This window comes from Neovison vison, chromosome 6 (genome assembly GCF_020171115.1).
Source record: "Neovison vison isolate M4711 chromosome 6, ASM_NN_V1, whole genome shotgun sequence".
Classification (NCBI taxonomy): Eukaryota; Metazoa; Chordata; class Mammalia; order Carnivora; family Mustelidae; genus Neogale; species Neogale vison.
In genome coordinates this window covers 34,583,107-34,606,284 of record NC_058096.1, presented here as the reverse complement: position 1 = coordinate 34,606,284, position 23,178 = coordinate 34,583,107, and the positions used below count along the sequence as shown (strand labels likewise).

Genomic DNA, 23,178 nt, shown 5'->3' with positions numbered 1-23,178 from the left:
TAAGAATCTGTTACTTTGGAGGCCATCAGGACAGGCTGGAATTATGAGAAACCAAATGTCACTTCAATTTATTCAGCATGCATTTATCTTCCAAAAGAAGCTTAAAAATATACTGCCTACTTTTTTTCCTATTTTTGCTGAGAGTCTTACTTTATAATGACATTCATATTCTCTTTTGTATTTTAGCTTGAAAATTGTTAAAATTTCTTATCATAGGAAGAATTGCATTGACATGTTTGGCATTATATTATGTGGTGATTGCTCAATGGCAGAGGATTAAAAATTACTTATTCACAAACATTTAAGTATAGAAAGTTAACATGTCTGAATTGATAATACTTCATAAAAAGTAGTTTGTTGTTCTGGAAATGCTTGATCAAATTCCCAACTATTGACTTAAAGATCCTCTAACACTCAACCACATAATTATTGATTTTTTTTCTGTTCTTATAATAGTTTAGTAATCTGTGATTTTTGTTTTCAAATAAAGATATGATCTGTTAGCCTCTTTTCAGTAGATGTAACACATATTGCATCAAGGGAAGAGAATGTAGAACATTTACAGGATTCCTGTTTGAACGGAATTTTGCCTAGGAGTTAAACAGGTTTACATTTTCATTAAAAAAATACCAAGTATCTAGTCCATTGAACTGCCTTAATTTGGTCATTTGATTGAGTTGGATATCACCCTCGCCATTATTTCAGCCTTAGGAGAGAGAGGAGAAGGGACCAGAAACCCCTCACTAATACACTTTTCTCTTGACCCCGCTCACTTAAGTCACCGAAGTAAGCCCACATGTCTTCACTGGGCAACATCACTTTGTTTGGTGCCCAAAGGTAAGTACAGATAATACTGGGGAGCCCTACCAAAGACTTTTTCCTGAATACTGTGGGAAGTATTGCTGGGGCATTTGGAGTAATCCCTCTGTTGGTACAGACTCGAAACACGATTCATATAAAGCCCAGGGTTGCTTAGCAACTTCTATATATAACCCTTTGAGTGATCTCTGCCTCTTCTTGTCCAGAACTGAACATTTCTTTGTTTTTAAAAAGAAACTAAAGTCCTACTTTAGAAATGGGGTATTTCTCATATGTAATCTCAATTCTGATGTGTCTCAGGAGAGTCCCAAAGACATTTTTAGTACCAAAAAATAACCTGAAGGGGGGATGTATTGTTAGAGACTATTACTCTGAGAGGAAAAATATGATATTATGGAAAAGAATGTATTTGGATTTTACCTAAATTGAGACATTGAGTAACATTGGGTTGTTGATATGTTTCGTCTTACTCTTTTAAAGAGGCAAAAAAAAAAAAAAAAAAAATCTTCTTGCTTATCAGGTTTAGTAACCTTATTTAAGAAGCTATTTACTGGGACACCTTGGTGGCTCAGTGGGTTAAAGCCTCTGCTCACGGCTCGAGTCATGATCTTGGGGTCCTGGGATCGAGCCCCACATCGAGCCCCACATCGGGCTCTCTGCTCAGCAAGGAGCCTGCTTTTCCCTCTCTCTCTCTGCCTGCTTCTCTGCCTACTTGTGATCTCTGTCAAATAAATAAACAAAATTAAAAAAAAAAAAAAGAAGCTATCTACCTACCCATCAGTAAGCATTTAAAACAGATTGATGTGCATAGTAGTGATGTAAAAAAGTTTTGTTTATAAGGCTATTTTTGGGCTTCAGTCTCCAAAAATCAGGTCTAGTAGAAGGCATTGTGGCAAGCACCTCAAAAATCTTGATTGTGATAAGCATCCCAGTTGAGTTGGATGTAGAAGGGACAGCACTTAGAGAAACACATGTTTTGGGAATTTTATGTTAAGTTAAAATGCATTCATTGGCTTTTGAGAATTTATGTGATATAAATATCTAAAATTGGTATTAGTATTTGGGTATGAAGATATTTTCTTGTTTTTCATGTTTTAAATTTGTATTTTCTACTTTCAGAAAAATTAATTTTTGCTTCTGATGAATGAGATTCCCCCGCCCCCCGCCCCGGGGAAGACACCACATTTTTATGTATACACATTAAAGCACTATTTGCTAACCTAAGGGGTTTTGGGATTCTGTAGAGGTGCTGTGGAAACTGGACATCAAACTTTGGAATGCCTATTTTGTAGTTGGTTGAGACTTTTAGATTTTTTTTTTTCCTTTCTTGAACAAGAGAAAACTTTTTCTCTGTCATGCAAATCTGACTGTGATTCTTCTTATTGACTAAAAAGATCTTGGCGAGTGGGAGATGTTGGTTAAAGATGATAATTTTGAGTCCCATCTTGATACCACAGAACTATAGGAAATAATTAGTGAACAGTATCATAATTTACTTATCATACTTGGAAGCATTTTGATCTTTTAAATTTAGAATGTTAATAAGAAAATGCTGGCAAATACTGTTTTTAGTGTGAATTTGGAAACAAATCTAGTTTCCTTTAAAGTGAGTTGTATAAAATATTTTAGATTTATACATGTGTATTTCCTATAAGATGAATCTTTCCTTGCCTTTGGACTTCTCTCAATTATAGCCATGTTCCCTGAACCAGGACAGGAACCAAGAAAGGAGTCTTATGGAAAAAAATGTCAAACATACTTTTCTCAGCAGTTGTTGAGCTGGCGGGTTCTTGATGGGGTGCAATTATTGTTTAGGTGTTCATCCTAGTAGCCACTTAGTGGGAAGGAATTTGAAACCTAGTGTTTTCCAGGAATGAGAAATAAAACAAAGAAAGCAAAACAAGCAAACACACAACTGAAGCTCAGGCTTTGATTTTGGAGTTGATTTGTGAGACTGAATGACTAATGCTTTTCATACTCCTGCACACGGTCTATAAAGCAGGAGGCAGGGCCGAGAGAGTGGCTGCAGATACATAATTACATGGCTCTCTCCGTCTTCTCTGGGGTTTTAAAATAGAAATAATGTTACTCTTGAGGGTGCAGAGCTGGACTTTTTGTGCTCTGGTGGTAACCAGTCTTAGAAGAGAATGAGTATGTCATGCTTCAGTGCCACTGCTTTTCGTATTTATTGTTTGTAAGCGTGGTTTTGAGAATATTGCTGGAAGTAAGAAGAAAGGAGGGAAATAGGTATTGAAGCAAACAATAATAAAATAGATCTATCACTGGAACTGTCTGTGCAACAAGCAGTGAAGTAATTTAAGATGTATTGCCCTGTTTTTAAAGAAAAAAATACATGGTGAAAAAACTGAATGGTTCATTCTACTGTTCTACAGGTGGTAGTTTTCATTTAAACATGGCACTCTTGATATTGCAATGTTCTTTTAAAAAATCATTAATTTTATTTATTAGGGAGGATGTATGTCGTTTTCTGCTGTGGGGTGAGGTTGACATTTGGAGAGTGAGTAAGGAACTATCAGGAAGGTTGTGGTAGGTTTTATCCTTCAGGAAATGATGCTGTAAGCGAATATTACTGAATTTTCTTGAAGACAGGCACTACACTTTTTTCATTTGTTCTTTTTAGCTCAAGAGATATTTTCTTCAGGAGCACCTGAACCACAATAGCTGATTATGTATTGGAGATTGAAAGTAGGAGAATTAATGAGTGGGTAAAGGGGGTGGAGAAATGTGTATAGGCAGTATCAATTCTCTTCAAGGCTTTAAAGGACCTTGTGCGTTCCGTTTCAGCAGAGTGATCTGTGGTAGCAGATCATATTATTGACTTAGGAGAGTTATACCTTCTATTATAATGATTAGTATAGTAGAAGAGCTAAAGAGATATAAGTTTTCATTATTTGGTTGTCTTTGCTTTTCAACAAGTAGTCTTTCAAACTTTTGTTAAATTAGACAATTAGAAAAAAATATGCTCTACCTTAGAACTTTTAAATTATTTTTTAGGTAATAGACTTTAAAATCATAATTATATTTTAGGTCCTTTCTTACTTTACTTCAGATTCTGTTGTCTTTGCATTTTTATAGTAAGAAAAAATAGAAAAAATAAAGATGGTAATACTGTGAAGTTATTCATAACTTCATTATTCTGAGATCATGGTTAACATTTTGATGTATAATCTTGAGATACTTTTCTATGCATTTATAATTTAGCAAAAGATTCTATATATTACAAAAGATCTTTTAACCTTTATTATTTTTCGCATAACAGTGTATTATGAACATTTTTTTATGTCAGTAAATACAGATTCAAAACTTTTATTTTGTGTGTGATGTAGCACATATCTTCAATAAAACCATACTGTTAGGGTCTGTGATCAAAGGAGCGAGACTGATACAAAGTAAAGGTCAAGCAAAGCTTTATTTCCCGCCAAGCATTGAGAATCAAACCCACCGGTCGGGGCCACCTCTCACAGAGAGAGGGACCCCTCCCTGCCTTACAGACTAACTTTTATGGAGCAAAGGCCTTGTGGTTGAACCTAGTCACACACAGAGGTCCAATGAGATTGTAACACACAGAGAAAGTTGCATAGTCATGCTAGGTCACACACGGGTGGCCAATTGAATTACAATTCACCCTGTAGTAGCTATTTGAACTAGCCTATCACCTTGGTCAGAATTGGCGCCCAAAAGGCACCCAGAAGGCAGGGCCCACATTCTTTAGGGAGATGGTGATTGGATGTCTCCATCTGGCCTGACTCATCTTTGCATTCTGGCTCTGTTATCTCCACCTAATCTGACCCGCCCTTGTATTTGGGCCCTGTTATCAGGGACTGGTTGACCATATTTTACTGGTTTCCCCGACTTGCTTCTAAGTAAGTTCCTCTGGGGAGGCGGGCAGGGTCAGTTTAAGTTTTACTGCATAAACAACAAAATCACTGTTTAACCGAGATGGAATCGCTCTGGCTAAATAGGCTCTTATACATACCTGTAATTTTCTTTGTGGGGGTGTGCTCAAAAATTGAAGATGTTATGTCAGAATACTAACCATAATGGCTGAATTATTCCATAAGAACTTTGGAAATTCTTGTAGAGAATTTGAAGTTGAATTGAATGTACGGCCAGAAGATTAACCAGTGTTATACATCATTACAGTTGTCCATGTTTATCTGCTGGGGATACGTTCCAAGAACCCCAGTGGATGCCTAAAACTGAGAATAGTACCAAACTCTATATATACTGTTTTTTCCTATACATACATACTCATGACAAAGTTTCATTTATCAGTTAGGCATAGTAAGAGATTAACAACAATAGCTAATGATAAAATAGAACAATTATAACATTATACTTTTATCAAAGTCATGGGAATGTGGTCTCTTAAAATATTTATTGTACCAAACTCACCCTTCTTCTTGTATGATATATTATAAATTGCCTATATGATAAGATGAAGTGGGGTGATGACAAAGGCACTGTAACATAATGTTAAGCTACTACTGACTTTCTGAAGTCAGAGCATCATCTACTTCTGGACCATGGTTGACAATAGTTAACTGAAACTAGTGGAACTATGTATAAAAGGGGACTACCATATTATAGTAATGACTGTTTTTTTAAAAGATTTATTTATTTATTTATTTGTCAGAGAGAGGGAGTGTGTGCACAAGCGGGGGAGCAGCAGGCAGGGGAAAAGCAGACTCCCTGCTGAGCAAGGAGCCCCTATGTGGGATTGATACCAGGACCTTGGGATCATGACCTGGGCTAAAAGCAGACTCTTAACCAACTGAGCCACCCGGACATCCCTACAGTCATGACTGTTTTTCAGATACCTTAACATACAATTAAATAAATCCTGGTTCTGATACAAATGCCATATGATTTCATTCATTTGTGGAACTTAAGGAACAAAACAAGAAAAGGGAAAAGAGGAACTAAGAAACAGATTCAACTGGAGAGAGCAAGCTGATGGTTAGCAGAGACGGGGGGTGTGTGGGAGGATGAGTGAAGTAGGTGATTGGGATAAAGAGAACACTTTCCATGATGAGCACTGAGTAATACAATCAATTGTTGAGTCACTGTAACACTGTATGTTAACCACACTGGAATTAAAATTAAAAGCATAGTAAAAAATTCTGGTTCTCACAATAACATGCTGAGTTATCTTGGTCAAGTTTTTTAGTCTCTGATCCTTGGGTTCTTCCTCATTTTGTGTAATATAGAATTCCTAACACATAGAATTGAGAGAATTAAATAAAATATTGTTTGTGGAGAACTTAGCACAATGCTAGGTACTTACCGTGGTGAGTGCTCAGTAATAATTAACAATTATTATTGAAATCTCCCCAGGCTACTAAGACATTGTCTGTGATTGTGTAAATGCCCCGTGGTGAAACATACTGAGGAAGCCTTTTGTTCAGTCCCTGTTTTTTAATGGATGCTTCCCAGATGTTGAGGTTGTAAAATTAAACAAAAGATGACTCTTAGTTTTATGGTACCCATAATCTGGTGGAGAAAAATATCAGCAGGGAAATTTATACAACTGTATGATTATACCATTGGGGCAGTTTGGCCCATGTGAAGCATGTCTTGGGAATGGTTGGCCCGTGAACAATGAGGGATCTATGTGAGTTCACAACTCCAGTACTTTTTATTATGAGTAGGCTGCATTAATTATATTGTAAGTACCAGTATGTGATCTGGCCAGAGCATTTTTGGGAACACCAAATTAAGAAAACAGTGGCCCATAAGCAAAAAGAGTCCTAGGTGAATTTGAAGTTTCCATTTTACTGATGTTGATTAAGCTACCAAATTAAGCTTCAGGGTGGCATCATTAGCAAACAGATTTGCTTGCACTTCATTGGAATTTAATGTTGGGTTTTTTGTTTTTTGTTTTTTTTTGCAGATCTGGTTATAGCGTTATGGTCTTGGTTATAGTAGTTTAATTTGGTGCAGGGACTCTTGATAGTATGGTAACTGAAATTTATAAATGTTCTTTTATATCCATACTTCATTATAAAACCTACAGAGTTAAGATAGCTCAATAAAACTTAAATACTTTCATCTCAATCTCAATTTGGAAATATTTAAAAGAATAAAATATGCAATTTGGGAGAAATAATTAACTGGGACATGTAAACAATACAGCAGATCACCCTACTTGCCAAACTGTACCGTGGTTTCAGACCTATTCTGTTCAGTCTGTTTTAGGTCATTGGATATAAAAAAAAAGAAATTTGTGAATGTGTGTGTATGATATACACATAATATATATGCATAATATATAATGTATATATAAGCATGTGTGATACACATAATATATTTATATATATACAGATAAATGGGCAGAAAGAAACTTGGATTTTTTTTTTTTTTTTAACTTAAAAGAGGTCTTGCCGACATGTTGGAAGTGACTATGAAAGCTCTTTGATCTTTTGGTTTTGTAGCTGACAGAATTTTGAAACCTTTGTCTCCCTTAGTAAAGGCAAAGAACTGTCAGGGTATTTGATAGACCTTTGATATTTCATGGCTATTTAGTCCAAAAGATGTGGATTTTTTTGTTGGAGATATATATATCTCCTTAGAGTCTTTGATATATATTAGGAGAGTGTGTCCTGTGCCATTGTCAAAGTGAAAACTGATTCATTTATCATGTTTCTAATATTAAAAACATTCACAAGGATAAAGTTCTTGGCTATCTGGCTATATTTAATCAATTCAGGAGTGTAATTGGGTTTGTTGATTTGCCAAGTGCCAATATTTTTAGCTTTCTGAAAGGCTTTGGCAATTTTCTAGGTAAAAAAAAAGAATAGTGCTTGGTAATTTTTATGTTACAATTTATATAATAACCATCCAATTGGAAACATATATCAGAGGTATAAATAGTTTCTGTTTACATATTTTGCCTCAGTAAATTAATTCAGGTTCATTGTGACAGATACATCCACTCCCCGAATAAAATTTTCTGGGTAGTTAGAATCCAGCACCAGTGTAATTTCTGCTCTTTTTTTGGAAAGAGGCTTTAAAAAATAAAAAGCTTTGTGGATTTATTTAGTCAGTGTAAATATGAGAAGTTTTATTTTTTTAAGTGAGTTTTCTGATGATTTTATTTTTTTTTTTACCATTTTTATCACTCTTACTTATAACAAAGGGGCTTTTTTTTTCCTTCAGAAGTTTAGCTTATTAAAATTATTTAGCAAATATTAAGCAAAAAAAAAATTTAAACTTAGTACAAAGTCCTGATCAGCTTGGAAACTGTAAACTGCAAAATGTATTGGGTAGTATTATGGCTAATGGTTAAGCTCAGATACTCTGAAAAGAAAATCTTGGATTTATATTCCACCTTCACCCACTTAATAGCTGTGTGATATTGGCAAAATTACTTAATGTCTTGTTTCTTTATCTGCCTCATGAGAATGATAGTAGTACACTTCACACTGGGTTATTGTGAGGGTTTAAATAAGTTACTACTTAATAGTGCCCAGAATGTAGTAAATACTCCATGAAGTTAGTCATTATCATTTATGATTTGTGATACTTATAATTTATTATAATTTTTTACTATTGACTGTTTTTTTTGTTTTATTTGCTGTGTATCTTACATTTCATAGATGGTTTGTATGCTGCTTTTTTTAAGAAAAATATACATTTAAAATTATATCACTTGTGCATGGTAAAATAGACCCTTTTTGGTATATGTGGGAGACGTCCAAAATAACCTTTGCATTAAAGTGTATTTCTTTTTTCCTTTCTGGTTGGAATTAGGACCCAAATTTGAACAGGTTCTTAGATCTGGATGGGACTTTTTGCTTTAGCTTCTTCAGTGTTACCTGAGGAAGCTAAAGCTTTGGGTGGTTGTCTTACATTCACCTGGCTAATGTCCTAGACTCGGTCTAGAATTTGTGTCTTTTGACTTCTTAACCTCCATCTCTGTTTTAGTAAGTAAATAATTTTTTAAAATATTATATTTATTTATTTGATAGACAGAGATCACAAGTAGGTAGAGGCAGGTAGAGAGAGAGGGAGGCAGGCTCTCCGCTAAGAAGAGAGCCAGACGTGGGGATCAATCCCAGGATCCTGGGATCATGACCTGAGCCGAAGGCAGAGGCTTTAACCCACTGAGCCGCCCAGGCGCCCCAGTAAATAAAGAATTTTTGACAGTGTTTGAGTAACATTGACATTCATATTAAGACATGAAAAAACATAACCATCATTGATTTTAATCTTTTGATACAGTGAGTCACATTAAGAAGATTCTGGTGGTGATTTGGGAGATTGGAATTGCTTCCCAGCAGATTAATTGGCCCATGTTCTCAGAGCATAGCTTATTATGTAGATTGTGGTCTCCATCATCACCAGAAGCCCCTCTCTAACCCAAACCTGTGGTCTTTGCCATGTAATTTTTCCAAAAAGAGAAACCTGACCACAGAACAGAGTGTTATTTGAACCAAGAGCTGTTGAAACATTAAGTTAGATTTCTTCCTAGAAATCAGTAGACTAAGACTGTGTTAGCTCATGTTTCATATTACACGAGAGAAAATAAACTGAAAGGTCAGTTGAACAGTTACAGCATTGCCCTTTTCCAAGGTAATCAGCAGAGCATGTAGCAAAGACGTGAACAGGAGCAGGAGCGTGACTGGAAAGAGAGTATCTGATCAAGAGGCTGGCTGCTCAAAGTGCTTGGGACAATACTTGACACTTCCAGGCCTGACCAGATGGGCTGTCTCACAGGGCTTACCTTCAGTAATTCTGATTTATTACATTCACATGATATTTTTTTCTAGTTAGGCAGTCAGGTTTTCACGTTGCCAGAAGACCCCAGAAATTTTAATATTGACCATTAATCATACCTTGGTAAAATGCAAGGGCAATATATTATTAATTTGTTTGCAACCAAGAGACAAGGCCCACTGATTAAAATTAATTTCTAGCTACATTTTGTTAATTTATTCTAATTAATTAATCTGTTAAGAAGCGAAAATATGTTTATGTTAATGGCTATATTGTAGGTTCTTTAAGTTGTGTATTAAATATCATTTCCATTACCCTAAAGGTAGGATTCTAGAGATAAGTACCTTATTATTAAAATAAAAAGGGAGTTGTATAAAGCAAAGTAATACCAGTAAGCAGCAGATTTCTTGTTTTTCATTAATTGAGTAAGAACATTTCATGGTTTTGGTTTTGTAGCATTTAGAACTGAGAGGATCTCAGCAATAACTTGCCCCAAACCTTTCACCTCTATGGCCCAGAACCAGAATTAGGAAAGAACATTTAATAAATAACAACCACTATTTACTTTTAGGACACTTTTAAATTGTAGCAACAAACTTTTAAAAGTTAATTTTTAACAGTTTTGAAATGACCTCATTCTTTCCCTCCCTAAAAGGGAATATTTAATGATTTCTATATAACCATAATTTCTACATCTATTTCATTAATTTGAAACTCAAAGTAGTCAAATTATACTTAATTTTAGGTCAAGTAAGAGTAAAACTTATTTAAATAGATTTTATTCTGTAACATTAGAAAATAAGAGATCAACTGTTTGTTGTTAAGTATGATCTGAGGATGTATTTATTGGGTTGGCTCTGCATTTGTGTATTAGATATGTTACAAAATGAATAATGTTTTTTGAAAGGTTAAAATTAATCAAGTACTTAATGCTTGCGTATAATTGAATTAATATTTAGATTTTACTATTGTACTATAATTAGCATTATGGGAGTATTTCATTTTTTCAAAGTTTCATTGATTTCTTTTTCTAGTTAGAAATCCCTTAATTTCTTTTTTCTTAAAAAATATGAGATATGCCATAAAATAAAAAAAAATTCTTTTTAATAAATTTATAAATCAATTATTTATACAGTTGATCCTTGAACAATGCAGGGATTAGAGGCACTAACCCCCTTCACAGTCAAAAATCAGCTTATAACTTTTTATTTTTAAGATTTTCTTTCTTTATTTGACAGAGACACAGAGAGAAAGGGAACATAAGCGGGGGGTGTGGGAGAGGAAGAAGCAGGCTCCCCACCAAGTAGGGAGCCTAATGATAGAGCCTAGGCTCAAGGCTCTATCCTAGGACCCTGGGATCATGACCTGAGATGAAGGCAGATGCCCAATGATTGAGCTACCCACATACCCCTAACTTTTGATGCTCCAAAATATAACTACTAATAGCCTACAGTTGACTGAAAGCCTTACCAATGATATAAACAGTCTACTAACATGTATCTTGCATATTGTATATATTATGTACTATATTCTTACAATAAACTAAGCTAGTGAAATAAACGTTATTAAGAAAATCATAAAGAAGAGAAAATACAGTACTATACTATATTTAGGGGGGGAAAACAGTATAAGTAGACCTGCACAGTTCAAACCCATGTTGTTCAAAGGTGAACTGTATATAAGTACAACCCTGTCATCAATGGTATTATCTTTCTGCTTTATTAATGGGCATGCTGAAACTCTAAGATCATTAAGTAAAAAAACCCAAGGGCAGTTTGCTAACGGGCCTAGCAATTGAACCCAATCTTCTATTTCTAAACTCTGTTCTTTCTGGTATGCCAGCAGGCCTAGCATATAGTAGGTGGTCCATATCATTTAGTCTTAGGCTAATTCTATGTGTGAAATAAATATTTTAATTAACATCAAGTCCCAATTCTCATGAATAAAGGCATTGGTAAGGATTATAATAATGAGACAAACTATGTGAATAAAAACCACATCCCTGTACAATGCTATGTTTGAATAGAAATGAGATGATGGGAATTAATTGCCTTCCACTCACTTTTGATCAGTTCTAAAGCACAGAATGGTTTGCATTCATCTTGAATAGCACCGACTACTGAGGAGGATGTGTTTTGGCTCCTGGAAGCCATCAATGTTTTTATTGGGTCATCACATCCCCTGGTTTGCTATTCACTTTTGTGGTTCCATATGTTTGATCTTGATATAGCACCGAGTTGATGAATCGGCTTCTTACGTGAGATCATGTATTTCCTTACAAAACTGGTTGTTTGGTCACACAGGACCTTCAGGAAGCAGGGGGAAGAATTTCTCCGAGGATTCCTTCCCATTTTCTGTATCATACTGGTCAAGATTTGTCCCATGGAGGCTTTACGCCTTTATTCCTCCACACATCCATGTTATAGGATTTGATGTCCACTGGTAGTTGCCTGAAAGCCACAACCTCCGTTAAGTCCAGTCAAAGGAGTGCACGAAGCCTGGAGGGCCAGTGGGACTGAGTGAATCTGGGAGTGTGGGACAGTCATACTGCATTGTAACTCTCTTACATTTTAAAAGGCTATTGATTTTTTTTTATGCAGCAATCATTTTTAATACTTTTATTGTCCTAATGGTGTTTGTTTATTTCATACAAAGTTATCACACTGAGCATTTTTAGATATATTATCATTTTATTATCAAAGCAACCTTATGAAGTTGGTTCTGTTACTATTCTTAGATTAGGAATTTTGGTCTTAGTTATAGCTGGTAAGAGGTAGGATTGGGATTCAAATGCCAACATAATAGTTCTAACTTTAAGCCTAAATCTAACCATTGTATCACCATTGCTTAGCTACAATGTGAACATAGTAAGTGCCCACTAAAAGATTTTCATTGAGTAGTTAATATGTGTTAATACTTTAGGTGTTTGGTTCTCTCAGTATGCAAAACAAATAATTTTCCCTGTCTGTGGAATTTATATTTTAGCTAATTCTGTTTTCTGGTAGAAGCCTTTACAAATGCCTTATGTAATGCTTTCCCTTTTTGCTTTACTATCTTCAAGAAATTATAAACAGCGTCTTTAAGCCACTTTGTAATGTCTTCCATCTCTGTTTGCAGTGATGGGCAGAGCACTAGATGTAAAGTAGATGTTCACTAATACATATGGAATAAATGGGTGGATTTTACCACTCCTTGCTCATTAACTTTACTTAAATAGTCCCCATCTCTGGTGTTTCCTGGTAGATGAAGTTGAGAATACACTAAAATGGATAGAGATTAGAAGAGTGACTGAGATTTTAAATGGAAGCTTGGATATTTATATATTTGTTTATTAATGACATTTAAACATTTAAAAATAAGGAACAACATTCAAAAATAAGAAACCACATGTAGTATGATACCAATTTTAAAATTCTTCTCATCAATCTTGTATAACCATAGAGTCTACAAATCCCTGTGCTTTTAGTATTGAGTCTATTTAATTTATTTAATTTATTTTTTATTATTATGTTCAATTTTAATAAAGATTTCATTAACCTATGGACTCTGCCTACCAAAATTCATTGTTCAAATTGTTCCTTTTAAAACTTGTCTTTGATCATATCCATTATCTCCCTTTTAAAGTCTTTAGGGTTTTTATTTTTTATTTTATTGTCTAGCTGAAAACTATCTTTTCCATCCTAGTTGGCTTGTAGATCCCTACCCATTCTCTTGCTCTGGCTACACAAAGCTAGTTATCATGTCAACAAGAACTTTTTGGTTTTTACATATGTATTTTCCTTCTCTGTCCTTTCTCTAGCTTTCAAAATATACTGCTTATCCTTCAAGAGATAGCGTAAATGCCAACTACTCCCTAAAGCCTTCTCTAACCTCTTCTCCTCCCAGTAGGGCCTTCTGTTTACTCCCCAGTTAATGCTTGCTTATCCCAGCTCTCTCCTGTCATGAGTTGAACACTCTTCCACTGGACGACCGAACTTCTAAAGGAAAGGATTTTATTTTATGTAACTGAATTGTTAGCACACAATAAATATTTTTATTCTGTAATAAATATATTGCAGTTTTTGTTGTTGTAGAATACTTATCCTTAATTAAGAGACATAAACTGTCCACTTAAAAGTCTCAAATGCCTAAATCTTCATTTGACATTTTAATGCATGGCTAATTATGCATATTCTGGATAGTTTTCACCTGAGAAGAAAGTTTCTATGAGAAACTTTGAAGTCTTTTTAAAGGCAGATTTAAAAAGCTATTTTTTTTTCTTTCAAAAATCCCATAACCCCTCTTTTAACCTTATTTTCCCATTTTTTAGCTCTTAAGAATTCCTGTTGAGCTTTTCCTTCTATGTTTTTTCTTGCCTCTAATATAAGTCTCCATGAGGAAGAAAATGACAACATAAAATCTTGAAAATTAAGCTGGCAGGGAAGGAATTTCCCCCATGGGTCCCTTAGGTTTTAGGACCACTCAGAAACACTTGAGAAAGGATTCTATATCCTAGACATTTCCAGATAAGGTATGATCCATCTTTCCTGACTTATCTCCCTATGTTCACAACTCTGCTTGAAATCAGAAATACAGTACTGATCTAGGATGAATTACCTTCCAGGAGAGCAAAGATTTCAGGTTGTTTCTCCCCCACCCTCCCTAAATTTATCTCTTGCTACCTCTGTAAAATAACTATTCCCTCCCACCCTGGTCAATCCAGTCTATATAATTTTTCCCCAAACTTTCCATAATCCATGCATTCGAGTCAATATGAAGTACTTAGTATGTGCTGTGAGTTAGCATGCCTTTATTGTAATTTCTTCCACAGGGAGAAAAAAAAATTGTAAAGATTCTTAAACACTTTTGGAATTTGAGGAGAAAACCCCTAATGTTTGCTAATAATTAACATATATATTAAATCTAAATAAGTGCTATAAATAAAAAAAGATAAAAAGTATCCTACAACATTGCCACTCACTGAAGTGGAGAAAAGTTGCAGCCAACAATTACGGAGCACTTGCTGGCTACTGGGGGGATGGCTCCCAGTGTGATTTCATTGATTCCAGAACCTATAATGTTTCTCCCACTTAACAGGGGAAGAAATTAAGCAAAAGGGAGGTTAAGTGACTTGTTCAAAGCCACATATAGTATGTAACACAGTTAGGATATAACCTGCACTTTGTTTCTAAGGACTAAGCTGATTCTCTTAATTAAAAGATTAGTAGCTTTATGAATGAAACTTTAAGGACTATCTTTAAAAAGAAAATGTGACATTTAATTTGAGATTCTTGTCTCTTGATTCACTTAAAATATACCTTTTGTGATGCATGATGCTTTATCTATTGCTCCTTACCTTCTTGACCTTGGACAACTTAACATATTTATTTGTGCCTCTGTTTCTTCCTTTGTAAAAAAGATTAAAAACATCAATGTAGAGATCAAATCTGATGGTATTTATAGCATTTTATATCTGTACAAAATGCTAGTTGCTATACTAACTTCATTTTATGTTCTTTGGTTACTAAGAATTTGACCTAGTTTTAAAATATCCTATAAATTCATAGCAAAATATTAAGAGAGATGACTGTAGTAGGAGAGGGCACAGGCATGATGAGCTTGCTGTATCCTCAGGCATTTTCTTTTTTGAGCCACAGTGATTTCAAAGTGGAATGTGTATTTCTGTATCAGAAGCAATAGGGCTGACCTTGAGGGAAGTCAAGATATTTAGTTAATATAATGCTATAATCCTGTTTCTGTTGAAATTTTAGTAAATGGGACATTTGTACATATTTCATGAAATTTCTTATGAATGATTTTTTTAAAACTTAAACCTTAAATCCCAAGTGCATTTTTAAGATATTAGACTCACTTTAACAATAACATTATTACCGCATTTGGTTTAACGTCCCAGAATTGTATCTTTTTTAATCAGTACTTTTCTTTGCATTATGTATACATGTATTTGTATTTTTTTCACCCTAATTCCAAATTAATTTTGTTGATTGTTCCTTACTGTTTGATACTTTTATGGAATGTTGTCACTATGTTGTTTAATATGGGTTAGAGTTTTCATACACCCAAGACTTACAGCTGAATGATATTTGCAAGAAGTAAAAACAAAACAAAAAACCAAAAAACACATTTTCTTGTAGGACTTTGAGAATATGAGAGGGTTTGCATATGAATCTCATTATATCTGCAGAATTTTTTTTTTTGTATCCAGGTCAGTATTTTAAAGATTTTTGAAACATTTTTCAAATAATAACTATTTAAATCAGAAGAGTTCAAAGAAAAAAATCTTGGATTTTTTTTTTTTTTGGTTCTTAATTAGCTATTTGATCTAGCAAATCACACTTGGTAACAATGGGCTGTAGCTATTAAATATAAGTTTTTGTTTTTCACTGGGGTTTGTATTCTCCATCTCACCAGGGTTCCTTTCTGCATTGTTTTCTCTGTTTTTTGATGTGGGACAGCTCCTCATATATGCAATACCTATCTGGTTTCTATGGGTGGTTCAGTTTGTGTCCCCTGGAGTTAGGGCTGTCATTGAGACTGGAGTCATGCCATTTTGTTAAAAGCTAATTTGTTTCAGATCATGGATCAAATATAATTTTTATATTTATAAAACTATGGATGTATGTGCATGCACATGTGTATGTGTGTGTGTGTTTGTATGTTTTGGGTATATGTGTAATACAGAGGGGCAATTCAACATCAAAAACCCCCAAATAATCTGATTAAAAATGGGCAGAGGACCCAAATGGACATTTTTCTAAAGAAGACATACAGATAGCCAACAGACTATGTAAAAAGATGCTCCATGTCACTAATCATCAGGGAAATGCAAATCAAAACCATGAGATATTATCTTACAGCTGTCAGAATGGCTAGTGTCACAAAGAAAAGTAACAATTGTTGACAAGGATGTAGAGAAAAAGGAAGCCTTGTGTACTTTTGGTGGGAATGTAGATTGGTGCAGCCACTATGGAAAACAGTATGGAGTCTCCTCGAAAAATTAAAAATAGAGATACCATACAATTCAATAATTGTATTCAAATATTCGATTTAAATATCCATTACTGGATATTTTTGCAGAGAAAACAACGAGATTGATTCAGAAAAATGTATACACCCTGTATTTACTGCTGTGTTATTTATAATAGCTAAGGTGTGGAAGCAACCTAATTGTCCATCAATAGATAAATAAATAAGGAAATAGTGGTGTATATACACATACAGAATGGAGTATTACTCAGTCATGAAAAAGAATGATAAGCTCAGATCTTGCCATTTGTGACAACATGCATAGACCTAGAGGGTATAGCTAAGTGATAAAAGTCAGAGAAAGACAAATAACATATGATTTCATTTATATGTGAAATCTAAAAAGTAAGTGAACAAATAAAAAGCAGAAATAGATAGGGGCACCTGGGTGGCTCAGTGGGTTAAGCCTCTGCCTTCGGCTCCGGTCTTGATCTCAGGGTCCTGGCATCGAGCCCTGCATCGGACTCTCTGCTTGGCGGGGAGCCTGCGTCCTCCTCTCTCTCTGCCTGCTGTTCTGCCTACTTGTGATCTCTCTCTCTGTGAAATAAATAAATAAAATCTTTAAAAAAAAAATAAAGCAGAAATAGATACATAAATACAGAGAACAAACAGGTGATTGCCAACGGAGAGTGGGGTAGTAGGATGGTCAAAATGGGTGAAGAGGAGTGAGAAGTATAGGCTTCTAATTAGGGAATGAATGAACCACGGGAAAAAAAGGTACAGCATCACCAGTATAGTCAATAGTATTGCAGTAGCGTTTTATGGTGACAGATGATAGCTACATTTACCGTTAAGCATAGATAGCATAGTAAACAAATACATAGTAAACTTAGATCTGTCTAGTGATGAAGTTGTACACCTGAAACTAATGTAACATTGTGTCAAATATCCTTCAATTAACAATACAAAAGGGGGTCATATATGAAATAGTCCACCCACACCTACCACTCCTGTAGGCCACTTCACTCCATTGATCTCATTATGTGGCATATTGAGATGTGTCACTGACATTCACAGACATATGTGTCACTGAAGCAAATGTTGTAACTGTGGTGTGGTGGTGTTAAGAAGCCTTAGGCCCCTGCCCACTTCCGGCCATTGGAACCCTACCCTTGGAGCCGAGGAAGAGGGCCCCGTGAAAGTGGATGTCCATGCCATTTACAGCCATATCTATATTTTCTTTATCCAAATAGTTACTTTCCAGAATACTGTTCTATACTTCTTTCTCTAAAAGTAATCCATTTTGAGTATGTTTGCATATCAGTCTCTTTCTCTCTACCTCATTCTTCTTAATGACACTTATGTGATTTATTGTTTGGATATTCCACAGTTTATACAACTACTCCCCCCCATTGTTGATCTGGTAGGTGGGTTATTTTTCATGGCTCAGTGTCATAAATAGTCCTATAATGATTATCACTGTATACCAGAGATGTCATTGCTTCCTTGTTCTACATATCCAAGGCATAAATTTCTAGAAATGGAATTACTTAATGATTTTGAAATTTTCATAGGTGTTGCCAGATTTTTCTCTAGTTTATATCATACCAAACAGTCTTGAGAGTGTCTTTTTCTCTGCCTATACTGTGTTCACACTATCATGTTTACTGATTTTTTTTTTTTTTTTTTAGGTAGAAAGTAAAATTTCCAAGTTTAGGATTTGTACTTCTTTAGTTACATATAAATTTGAACATCTTTTTATATGTTTTTGAACATTTGTATTTTTTTGTGAACTATTGATTTTATTTATTTTTATTTTTTTTAAAGATTTATTTATTTGAGAGAGAGTGTGTACAGATACACAGGGGAGGGGCAGAGAGAGAGGAGAGAGAGAGAATCTCAAGAAGATTCCCTGCTGGGCATGGAGACTGATGCAGGGCTCAGTCTCATAACCCTGAGATCATGACCTGAGTAAAAATCGACTCAGACACTTAACTGACTGAGTCAGCCAGGTGCCCCTTTATTTATTTTGAATTTAATGTCTATGTCTGTCATCTCTCTTGATGTTATTTTGATTTTAGGGGTCCATTTTTTGATAATTAACTTACAAGTTTCTATATTTTATTAGATGAGAGATCCTTTCTTTACTGGTTTAAAATGCTCTTTCATCAGATACTTAATTTCTACATATGCTTTTGGGGATTCAATTTTGTTCCATTAATCTATTTCAAATAATTTCAATTCCCCAAATTTTACAAACATAGTTTTATGTACCCAATACAATTCCTATAGGATATTGTATTGGATTATGTAGATGTTGTAATGATATAAAAATTATATAGTTTCAGAAAAAAATATTTTTATTTAAATGGTACTTATTTGTTATAAATGATTGGAACAATGCAAGGGAAAAAGTAAAAAGAAACCTCATGAAAAAAATTGTCACTAATATTTGGGGAACATTATTACTGATGTTTTATATGCTTTCATATAGGCAGGAGAATAGAGAAATGTCTTGATAGATAGAAATAATATAATGAAACTTGAGAAAAATATGTGTTAAATTTAGCTTCAATTTATTTGAAACTAAGAAACTGAAGTGAAATGAAAGAAATGTCTGAAATTTATATACATCTTCCTTTATACTAAAACATGTTTTCTGGAGTGCACATCCAACATCAACAAAAGGATTAAGCCATTTACGGTTGCACCAAAAAGAATAAACACCTAGGAATAACTTAAGCAAGGAGGGGAAAAACTGTACTCTGAAAACCTTAAAACATTGATGAAAGAAATTGAAGATGACACAAAGAAATGGAAAGCTGTTCCATGATGATGGATTGGAGAACCAGTATTGTTAAAATGTCCATATTATCCAAAGCAATTTACAGATTTATTGTAATCCCTATCAAAATACCAACAATGTTATTCACAGAACTAGAGCAAATAATCCTAAAATTTGTATAGACCACAAAAGACCCCAAATAGCCAAACCAATCTTGAAAAAGGAAAATAAACCTGGAGGTATCACAATCACTACAAAGCTGTAGTAATCAAAATAGTATGGTACTGACACAAAATTAGACGCAGATTCATGGAACAATACAGAGCCAAGAATCAATTTACACTTTTATGGTCAATTAATCTACAACAAGAAAGACAAGAATATATAGTGGGAAAAAGACAGTCTCTTCAACAACTGGCGTTGGGAAAACTGGACAGCTACATGCAAAATAATGAAAGTGGACTACTTTCTTACACCATATACAGAAATAAACTTGAAATGGATTAAAGACTTACATATGAGACCTGAAACCATTACATTTCTGGAAGAAAACATAGGCAGTAATTTTTTTGACATTGCCCATAGAAACGTTTTTCTAGATATGGCCTCTCTGGCAGGGTAACAAAGGCATAATTAAACTATTGGGACTACCCCAAAATAAAAACCTTTTGCACAACAAAGAAAGTCGTCAACACAGCAACAAGGCAGCCCTCTTGAGTGGAAGAAGATAATTTCAAATGATATATCTGATAAGGGGTTCATAATAACCAAATATATGAAGAACATACACAACTCATGCACTGTTGGTGGGAATGCAAGCTGGTATAGCCAGTGTGGAAAACAGTATGGAGACTTCACCAAAAATTAAAAATAGAATTACTGTATAATCCAGTAATTGTACTATGGGCCATTTACCCAAAGGAAATGAAAACATTAATTCAAAAAGATACATGTATCCCTATGTTTATTGCGGCATTACTTAAAATAGTCAAGATATGGAACCAATCCAAATGTCCATTGATAGTTGAATGGATACAGAGGATACAGGAGTGGTATGTGTATGAATGTGTATGTGTGTGTGTGTATATATGTGTATTTGTGTGTATATGTACATATGTCATACACACACATACACAATGGAATATCACTCAGCTGTAAAAAAGAACGTGATCTTGCCATTTGCAACAATGTGGATGGACCTAGAATGCTAAATGAAATAAGTCAGTCAGGGAAACACAAATGCTGTATGATTTCCATCCTATGGGGAATTTAAGAAATAAAACAAATGAACAAAGAAAAAAAGAGACAAACAATAGACTCTTAAATAGAAAAACTGGTGGTTGCCAGAGAGAAGTTTGGTGGGGCAATGGATAAGATAATTTGAAGGGATTTAAAAGTACACTTATCATGATGGGCACTGAATAATGCATACAATTGTTGAATGACTATATCATATGCCTTAAGCTGATATAACACTATATCTTAATTATACTTGAATAAAATAAAGGAATTAAAAAGTATAATGATGACAATCTTAAATTTTAGTCAGTGATCAGTTATTCTTTTACAATGGGGACGACTACTGTATTTTCTTCCATTTTCCTTTCACTCATGTAATTTCTTTTATAATAAAACTTACTTCATCCATTGAGGTTATTTCTTTGTTATCACATTCCGACATTTTCACCATTGTCTAGCAATGGTTCTATATTTAAAGATCAGGGTTCAGCAACACTGCTCCCATGACTGTTAATTCCTCTGTGTATGTGTTTTTAATCTTTTTTTTTTTTAAGATTTTTTTTATTATTTATTTGACAGAGAGAGATCACAGATAGGCAGAGAGGCAGGCAGAGAGAGAGAGGAGGAGGAAGCAGGCTCCCTGCTGAGCAGAGAGCCCGATGCGGGACTCGATCCCAGGACCCTGAGATCATGACCTGAGCCGAAGGCAGCGGCTTAACCCACTGAGCCACCGAGGCGCCCCTAATCTTTTAATCATCTAGTTTTGTTTTTTTTTTTCCCCTTCAACTCTAGTTCATTAGTGTCATAAACTTAAATTTATTTTTTAATTTGACAATATTTAAAGAATTCCTTAGGTTTGAGGGGGAAATTGCCTTATAAAATACTGTTAGGGGCGCCTGGGTGGCTCATTGGGTTAAAGCCTCTGCCTTCGGCTCAGGTCATGATTTCAGGGTCCAGGGATCGAGCCCCACATCGGGCTCTCTGCTCAACCAGAAACCAGCTTCCCCCTCTTTCTCTGCCTGCCTCTCTGCCTACTTGTGATCTCTGTCTGTCAAATAATTAAATAAAATCTTTAAAAAAAAACTACCATTAGATTATCACCTTTCCTTCTCAGAAATGTGTGGGCTTGGCTTTATCTTTTGTTCTTTAGTGTTATGTTCCTTTGGAACAAACAAAACAAAAACAAAAACCTCTGTCTTACTGCTTTTCTATGACCGGTTTTCTAAAGAGTTCTTTCTTTATCCTTTTAATTTTAGTAGCCTAAATTGGGAGGCCATGTACATGTTTATGTTTGTTTTCCAAAATTTTCTTAAAACATAGCATGCTTTTTTTTAATATGCAGATTTAATTCTTTTTTTTTTTCCCTTCAAGATCTTATTTATTAGAGAGAGAGTGAGTATGACTTGGGGTGTGGGGCAGACTCCCCACTGAGCGTGGTGCGCCACATGGGGCTAGATTCCAGGATGGGGAGATCATGACCTGAGCTGAATGTTTAACGACTAAGCTACCCAGGAACCCCAAATATTTAGATTTAATTCTGAGAGAAGAATTTTCCAGCTCTATCTTTTTATATCCATTTTATTTGGTTTTGTTCTTCAGAGTCAGCAGCTATCCTTATTTTAGATCATTTTTGTCAATTTTACGTACCTCTTAGCTTCCTTAATATAGTCTATTTCTTAGTCTTTTTCTTCTCTATTATATAAATTTCCAATTATTTATTTGTCTAATAATTTGCTATTTTACCATATGTGTATTTTGTTTCTTGCCAATTCTATTTTATTATTTTCCAGTGATATATTTTGTTGCTCCTCTTGCATTTTTTAGGTCTAGGGGTCTCATTTTACCTCTCATCCTATTGTTTTGTTGTATAATCTCTCACCTCTTACTTTTACTGAGTTCATTTTTTTTAAGATTTTATTTATTTAGGGGTGCCCAGGTGGCTCAGTCAGTTAAGTGTCTGCCTTAGGCTCGGGTCATGATCTCAGAGTCCTGGGATCGAGCCCCACCTCAGTCTCCCTGTTCTGCGAGGAGCCTGCTTCTCCCTCTCCCACTCCCCCTGCTTGTGTTCCCTCTCTCACTGTGTCTCTCTCTGTCAAATAAATAAATAAAATCTTAAAAAAAAGATTTTATTTATTTATTTGGCAGAGAGAACATGCATGAGTAGGGAGTAATGGCAGAGTGAAAGGGAGAAGCAGATTCCCCCTGAGCAGGGAGCTTGCCCCGGGGAATTGATCCCAGGACTCTGGGATCATGACTTGAGCCTGAGGTAGACACTTAACCGACTGAGCCACCCAGGCACCGCCTATTGATTCATTTTTAAGTAAGTTGAAATAAAATGTGAAATATTTGTAAGAATTTCTAAATCTTTGGAAAGATTTGTTTTTTGTTTGGCTTAGTGGGAATGTTCTTCATTAGTCAGCTTCTCAAGTTTTGGATATTCTTTATATATCCCCTACTTGGATTCATGTCATCTTTCTGGGACTTTTATTGCTCACCCCTCAGGATCTGGGGAAGTGCAAGGAAGCATATATTAGCATTGCTCAGTTCATCGTTCTGGAACCTTCATTTTTGACAGAAAGCACCTACCACCTGCCTCACTTTAGTTTTACCTGTTTTGTTTTTGCTTCTCC

General features: G+C 34.9%; 1 protein-coding gene across 1 annotated transcript in view; it reads left to right on the top strand.

Moving 5' to 3' along the window:
• The window catches only part of GBE1 (1,4-alpha-glucan branching enzyme 1), a 270,179-nt gene that overhangs the window by 31,642 nt on the left and 215,359 nt on the right, over positions 1-23,178 (top strand). The gene's annotated exons all lie outside the window — the stretch shown is intronic.